Source organism: Capsicum annuum, chromosome 4 (assembly GCF_002878395.1).
Source record: "Capsicum annuum cultivar UCD-10X-F1 chromosome 4, UCD10Xv1.1, whole genome shotgun sequence".
Classification (NCBI taxonomy): Eukaryota; Viridiplantae; Streptophyta; class Magnoliopsida; order Solanales; family Solanaceae; genus Capsicum; species Capsicum annuum.
In genome coordinates, this window is record NC_061114.1 from 35791746 (window position 1) to 35800523 (window position 8778).

Consider the following 8778-nt stretch of genomic DNA (forward strand, 5'->3'; position numbering starts at 1 on the left):
TCTAGTGAAACCCTAGCTTTCTTGCCCAAAAGTTCTCGAAAGAACTATAGAGTGTTTAGGAAGAGTTTCTAAGCATTAATAAATAAAATAATAGGGTAAATAACCTCCTAATAGGAAAATAAGTCATGGGGATTCATTAGGATAAGTTTGGAATAATCCAGATTGCCCCAACTTAAGTTGCACAAAAATCTTGTCGCAGGGATACGATTGACCCTTATGAGTCGTATCCTCTATGTACGAGTGGTACCCACCACTCGTACCCTTAGCATCCCCCTTGGACCTAAATATGTCAAGGGTGTAACTCATCCAACTCAATTTGTACTCAAATATATGATCCGTAACCTTCACTCGAATCCCTTGCAGACTTGAATACTAAGGGGATTGAACACTGTCCGTCATAAGAGTCCTTCATATGACTTGTACACTAGTTTATGACTCACAGTGAGCCACTCGTACTTTGATCCAAACTATGTTATCGAGTCTAAGGTTAAGTAAAGAAACCAAATGATCTGTATCCAACCATATGACTCATACCATACAAGTCTTACCCTTTCCAGTAATCAAAATTCATCCTACCAACCAACACTGGTCAATATACGATTGGACAATACTATTTTTACCACAACATATGACTAATAACCTTGAGTCATTTTGGATCCAGAGACCAAAATTCTTGGAAATTTTCTAAGGTCCAGAAACCAGGGTACTTTTTTATTACAGATATTTTGAATTTGGAATATCATGTTATGGGGTTATTTAATTTAATTTCATTATATTGAACTACTTCTAGGCTATCTATTTCATAGTAGCACTAATCACTTTTCTACTATTTCAAAGTAGCACTAATCCATACTGGTAGGATCTTGTCTTTTAAAAGAAATATTTGTAGCAAGGATATTGTTGAGACATAATAAATCCAAACTAGAAACCTATAATATCACAAAGTATAATAGATTTTTAGAGAAACTTCTAAACATCTTGTCTAATAATATCCCTTTGGTAATCATGTATGCCGGCATCTTGACTTACACGATAACATTTGCTACTTATATGAAGGAGGATCCAATCTACTTTATGATCATATTTTAATATTTGGAATCGATGGGAAAAGATGCATGCAAGATGACACATTCTTTATGTAAAACACAACCAACTTAACTAAAAATACCATTTTGATAATAAATAATAAACAAAAATTTGAAAAATTAAATTAACAATAAAGAAATGAGAGGAGTGAAGCTATTGTTGTAGGATATTCATACATGCTTAAACATACTTTATGTAGAAGATTTCCCATTCAAATAAAATCATAAATAGATAACATACAAAGGTAAAGGACGAGAATAAAAATGAAAGGCAGTGTTAAGCTATTGGCAGCATGCTCTTTGTTAGATAAGAGATATAAGCTTCAAAAGGAAGTAGTCTGGTTTTTGGGGGCAGTTCAATTTCCTTTACATTTTCATGATCAAAATTATAAAAATAGATATAATATTCACCTCATAAGGGAAATATACGTTCACCGTCATGGGGTAGTAAATATGTATCAGAGAATACTTAGGTATTCCCCCTCTATGAGATAACCCTGAACTAATACCTTTTGTTACCTAATTTTCATAGTCCTCCAAGATCCATATATCCAGTTCATAGTTATAATGATAAAGAAAATGACCGAAAGATAAATAGTTTTCCTTCTCTAAGAGAGCCATCATTTAATATTCTTGTTTTGCATTGCACACACTACTTCCAGGATGAGGCTTAGAATAGAGTTATTCCTAGTCTGTTATGAAAACAATAATTCCATTATTCATGCATGAATTAGGAGGAGGAATTCCTTTTTATTTCTAAATTGGAGTGCATGATCCAATTCAATGCTCTATTAAGAACTGCTAGGCCTATGTAGAAAGAAGGCAATAAGTTGAAATTGCTACTGGATGAAAGGATTTTCCTCCAAGTCTATGTATTGAATATATATACAAAATACTGACATAAATTATCACTTACTTACATATAATAAATAGTGGAGTGGCAAATTATGAACTGTATTGCGGTTGACTGTTCTTGTTTATTTTTGACTATTGGGATCAGTTATTTTTTTGGAGTTTATGTTAACTGTTTTGGTTGACTCTTTTGTTGTTCATTTTTCCTTTTTAGCATTCTACAATTGAACTTGTTCCATCATAAATTTATACAAGTTTGTATAAATATGAATTACCAAGGGCCTTCAAAACATAACAAAAGAGAAAGGAACAATACATTTAGTAAATCTTATTGTGAACAATATTTTATTTTTTTGTACTATTCTTTTAGTACAAAAGGGAAAATCATCAAATGCTTACTGCTATTCATGGAGGAAAGTAAGTTTTTTTAACTTTTAGCTATGAGTTTTTACATCTTTTTCCTGGTTAATTTTTGGCAAAAAGCTAAAGTGGTAATCTTTATAGCATTGAACAATCCAAGACTTCATATTTTTACAGTTATAGGCATGGTTTAAAAGGATTTGAAGCCAAGTTGACTGAGGCACTGGCTTCTGAAATATCTAGTAAGCTATGCACTGAATGTCATGCATAGTAGGATCTTTAGTGGATCGAGGTGCCCTTTTGTTTACCTACTTTGGTAGTTCTCACTCAATCCACTATTTGAGATTGAAAATAAAATTTGGCTTTAATGTTGAAACAAAACAAAAATGCTTGGAGTCGTATCTCTATTTATAAATACTAAGAGGAATATACATACAACTCATTCATAGGATTTTATGGGGCTCAGTGATGATGAAACAATGGAAATGCCAAGTTTATCCACCAAGAAGAAAGTTAATGTAATCATTGGTTTAATTGATACAGGTGATTTGTCTTGTTCCAGTAGCTCAAGTTATCTTACTTGCAATAATTTTTTCCATATTTTGTGAAAGATATGGTCATTAGTTATGGATGACACAAACCAAGTCGTCACGTAAAGGCTATTGTCTTTGTTACTTTTCTTAAGAAGTGTACAATAATATAACTTTGAAAAAGTGCTAAGTTTGTCATTTAGGTACATATGGTTGAACTTGAACATGGGGAAAGTAGTTCCTTCAGTATTCTATTTCCTTTTCATTTACTGTTGGAGAAGTTTTATCGCTTACAAATCTATTCTTGTTTCAATCATTTGCTAATGATGGGATTTGTTTGCTTTAATTTTATTTAGCCCTTGTTTATTCAATTTCTTAACTTCCGAGTTTCTTCTTTGCATTTGTTGAACTTCTTATGAATTTACTTTTTATGAAGGTCCCCTATCTACTAGAGTGATATGTTTTAGTGCAAAGTCATCTCTCTGTCCACAACCTTATCAGTATATCTTTAACCTGGTCCCTAGATTTCTTGATTCTATTGTTTTTTGAACTAAATAGATCTTGAGGTTAAGCTCTTAATACATTTACTAAAACAATAATTTGGCCTGAGTCTCTAATCTTTAGTGACACCAATATGTCTCCAATGCCAACTGATCAGGGGAAGCACTCAATACCTCAATATGCAACAGTTTTCCTTTTTTTCCAATTATTTCTTGAAGTTTAATGTTTTTTTATATACCAGATGATAAGTGCAATAAGAATTTCCTCTTATATAGTAAAATTATTCCAGCTATATATTATATAAATGACTATGCAGCTAAAGAAGATGATGGAAAAAAAGTGTTATTCAAGTCTCTGAGTGATTGTATAGGTCATGGAATCTATACAGCTTTAAACACTGCAGGGTGTTAGTAACAGCTAATATGAATGACAAAGGTTTGGTATTTGGAAGAGCCAGGGGTGGTGCCCCAATGGCCAAGATAGAAACATACAAAAACTTTTGGAGTTCTGGTTGCTATAATGTTAATTTGTTGGTTGCATTTGATGATGCAATTACAGATGGGGTTCATCTCATTTCTCTATCTTATGGATCTGATGCTCCCCAAGGATATTATTTTAATGATGATATTTTTATGAGGTCATTTCATGATGTTAGCATGGGATACTTGTGGTTTCCACAGTTGGAAATGAAGGAGCCCACTAGTTCAGCCACAAATTTGGCTCCCTTGATGATCACTATTACAACCAGTTCAACTGACAAAGATTTTACATCTGATATCATACTAGGCAATATAGTTTGAGTCGTGGTAATCCCACTTTTCAATAGTTTACATGTTAGGTAATATTCAATTTATATCTCGTCTCATTATGTTTTAGAAATTTTGAAGGGTGAAAGTCTTAGCTCATCTCAAATGAATTAATCTGCAAAAATCATATATTCTTCTAATGCTTATCCTAGATACTTCACTCCTTATAAATCCTGGTAAAGCAGAATGTACTTCATTGTTTGTTAAATGTAGATATCTATGCATTGACAATTATTTTGAAGTACTTTTTCCTTCTTCTATTTTACACTAGTTATTGCTTAGATAGTTCTTTAAATCGACCTATGGCCAAAGGTAAGGTCCTTTTATGTCGACAAACTGGAAGCTCAAGCAAAGATGGAGAAAAATAATATAGTTAAAAAAAGCTAGTGCATCTGGGATGATCCTTATTGAGAAAGTAGACAAGGGTGTAGCCATTCCCTTCACCATTCCAGCAGCAACTGTCTAGAAAAGGATTGGAAAAAAATTCTAGCTTACATTAATAATACGCGGTTCACTTCCATCTTAGTAGATTGATATTAGTTTTATTAGTATTTGTTGTTATTACCAATCATCTAATCAAATTTCTAATCTCTTTTGTATTAACAACTTCCCTATGGCAAGGATTCTCTCTGCTAAAACTGTTTTGGGAGCTTAATATGCTTCTCGCGTAAAATCATTTTCTTCAGGAGGTCCTAATTCTCTAACACTAGAAATTTGAAGGTATTCTATTTGCTTAATATAGTATCATATTTTAGAGACTTTTCTTGTAAATTCTACTTATTTCAACATCGATCCCATTTTTTTTTTATCATATACACCAACAAAGTGTAGGTTGCATCCTGAGATTTTCTTCCTGGATCATCCATGTGGTTGGACTAGTTATTTTAAATTTACATCTCTTTTTTACTACTTTATTTAAGCATTTGCATTTTTCTTGCAAGTAATTCATTGTTCTTTTATCTAGACCTATTTTAATTTGTATACTGTTCTTTTAGATCCATGTTGTTCTAGATGGTCTTCGTAGTGTATCTTACTGTGACTATACCGTAAAAGTTTCATTTTATAATTTCATGATTTTAGGCTTAGTACTTATGACTTATCTATCTCTAAAATGACTTTTTCTTGCCTTTGGTAAATATTGTGTTCTATTATAACTTAAGCACTATGAACATGAAAAACATAAAATTTGCTTAGTAATAAAATCTGCAAGCTGATTGCCCTATTTAAATGAATGGTTATCAAGAAACACGACCGCCTCTCCCTAAGACCTGTGGTTCCCCGAATGGTTCTCCCATCACTACACCTAGAATCAAACTTAGTGATATTTTATCATTATTAGTACTGTTGTTTAGATACTTGCTGTATAAATCCTCCAAAAGAAGTATACATTATTGTAAAACATACTTGTTCTAGTTATTTTCTTCATTATGTTTCTCCTTCTTAGACATAGCAACAAGAAGATTGGATTTTGATGACTCCAGTAAAGGTGAACAACAAGTTACTATTATTATTGGTGGCTGATAGTGTTGTTGTCACTGAGAATTGTACTCCAATTTGTTTGGTTGGTGACTGATATTTTTGTTGTTGTTGGACTATATTTGGTGTATATTTCATAAGAGTATAGTTGAAATTGGCAATATACTCGACCATCCTTCCTAGAATCTAGTTAGATACATTATTTTTACCTCGTTCGTCATAATTTACTATTTACCTTGTTGCTCAACATTAATTTTATTTTTCTTAGTGTTGTAGGTAATCATGACATAGAAGATGGTGGGAACAAAATTAATGAACTAGACCTAACCTAAGAGATCGATCACATTGGCTTCATGTTACACTAGATATTGGAAAATTTGACCGAGTAGTTTCAAACATCTTTTATTTTTGAACATTCAAAACTTATGTATGTTTTGTTTTTTTTTGTATGTGCAAAAAATATTTGGTTTCTTATTTGGTTTACATATTAGGAATTAATAGTTACTAGTAATCTTAATGATTAATATATATGTACATTTTATGTGTTATTATAGCTTTATAAAATCATTGCAATAGCATAATATAGTATTGTTGAATAGTCTAATAATAATTGTCTTAATAACATATAATAACTGTCTTAAAAAACTAAAATAGTTGTCCTAAAAGCCAAAAATGAACTGCTACTATAGCTCATGTTTAACTGTCGTAATAGTTTACAAATAACCATCCTATAAATCTTTTAGGATAGTTTATAGATGTAACAATAAAATGTATAACCTTCCCAATAGGATATATAGGTAGTCGTCCTAACATAAATCAAATAGTTGTAATAACTTATACGACCGTCCCAATAAGTTATATAGGGATGGTTGGAAGCCGTCCTACCATAGCATTAACCATCACTATAAGGTCTATCGGGACGGTTGTAAGTCATCCCAATTGAATAATAGCCATCATAAAATCATATTTATAACGGTCCTAAAACATGTATATAGGTACAGTTTGGAGCTACCCCAACGATTTGAAAACCATCACTAAAGATCTTGGTATACTTACTGTTTTTATCACCGTTGTAAGAAAACATTGTGTTTGATCTAATGTAATACTTTTAATTGTATCGGGTGCTGTAACTGTCATCATATATCTATAGGAATGAATTAGGTGTCTATGAAGACAATATGTAAACCATTTGCATAACCCCTTTTTCCAGTAGTGAGTGGTGATCTTCCATTCACTAGAAGAGCCTTGTTATATAGTTTTACTGTTGTACTATTTCATAGACTGTTCATATGGTTTCTTTGGCAATCATGAAGGTAATGACCCAACTTAGATTATATTCAATTTTATCATAGAGGCTTTGTAGATTACTGTGGACTTGGTCTTGTTGTTGACATTCTTAGACTACTTTGAGCTTACACTTATTTGATCTTATTATATGTTTAGAATTCATATACTACTAGTTGTATTATGTTCTATTTGGATAGCGAAAAGGTGGTGATCTCTGACCCTTAATTCACTAGAGATGCCCATCACGGCTAAGCCCTAGTTTGGGTCATGACAAAGTTAATATCAGAGCCTAGGTTTGGCATCATTGGGTATCCATAAATCCATGTCAGGTACAGTCACTTTTATAGGTGTGTAGCACATCACACTTATAAGGGAGACGCTATAAGGAATTTAGGAATGTATCCCTTTCTTTTGATCTATTTTCGAGCTATAGAGTGTAAGGTCTTGAAAACTCTCTAACTTTCAGTTAATCGTATTTTAGATCATGCTTCCTTGAAAATATGATGTTTGTTGGGAATTTTTAGTCCTGCTGGAGGACAATATGGATGGAAATCGTCCTACTTATGGGGTATAGAACCATTCTAGGGTCCATGCTTCTGAATACCCTCATGGAGTTCCACCGGTCCCAATTAATTCTTCTTCAGTGGGTGATACCCATGCTTAATTGCCTTAAAGAGATAGATCTAATGCTGACTTCTATTGTTTCCCAATTAATTCTTCTTCAGTGGGTGATACCCATGCTTAATTGCCTTAAAGAGATAGATCTAATGCTGACTTCTATTGTTATTATATTAATATATTAATCCAGATAGCGGCCTCTCTATCATGACAATCAAATCTTGTTAATGGAAGAGTGAATCAAGCAAAGGTAAGAGATAGGAAGAGCAAGAAGTTTAACTATTCAGAGTAGAGAAGGGGTCAGAGAGATAGCGTGTAATGACCCAAAATCATCTTACGAGACATCACACGGTGCTTAAGGATACAAAAAGCCCCAAGCTAACCCTTAGAGATGATTTCTACCAATAACACTCAATTCAAAATAAAATAGACTCAACACTCGCATAGTCATATCACATGAAAGGAAATACGAGAAAGAACCTCGGTCCATATGACCACAATAAAAAGAAACCTCAACAAAACAACAATACCGAACCCTCAACACATCACAAGTATAATACTAGTCTGACAAAACCTCTATGAATCGAAAACTAGAGAGCCGTTAGGACAGGTCCCCAACTAGCTCAAAATGAACTGAAGATAAAATGTAGTCTCTCAACTACAGAAAATATCTAACAATCGGTCCTCGAACCATGAGGACTCACCACTGCAGAAAACGTAGGCAAGGTACAAAAAGAATCATGGATGAGGCTGGGACTGAGCACCTGAACCTATATTATAAGACAATGTAGCACATAGACATATATGTGAATCAGTACTTTGGAATGTACTAAGTATGCAAAATGAAATGACTCACATGGCTTGAATAAGGATAAAATATAAAGCTCATAAATTATGTATAATGCGGCATGCCATACAATTCTCGTAAGTCATCGCTCTTTAACCTTAAACATCAGAAATCTTCTCTTATTCTCAATACCCAAAGGCTAAGGGACTTCGAACAATACTTTCAACTCATGAATATGTCTCATGGAGGGTAAAACCTCTTCAACGCTCAATATTTCATAGTTATTTAGAACTCATATACTTGGAAATAGGAATCATATGACTCGGAAAACATACTTGAAGGTATTTTATTCACTTTAGGAAATTATCTCATTTCAAGCTTTAGCTAAAATCATACGATCTCAAATGGGTAAGTATTATAGCTTAGGGAAATAACTTATCTCAAATCATTATGAGAAGTACCATAACAAGGGAAGA

The 8778-nt window shown here is 32.8% G+C and overlaps 1 pseudogene; it reads left to right on the forward strand.

Annotated features, from left to right (window-relative positions):
* The first annotated feature begins 1349 nt into the window (after positions 1-1349).
* Positions 1350-4852, forward strand: LOC107868987 (annotated as a pseudogene).
* The last annotated feature ends 3926 nt before the right edge of the window (positions 4853-8778 follow it).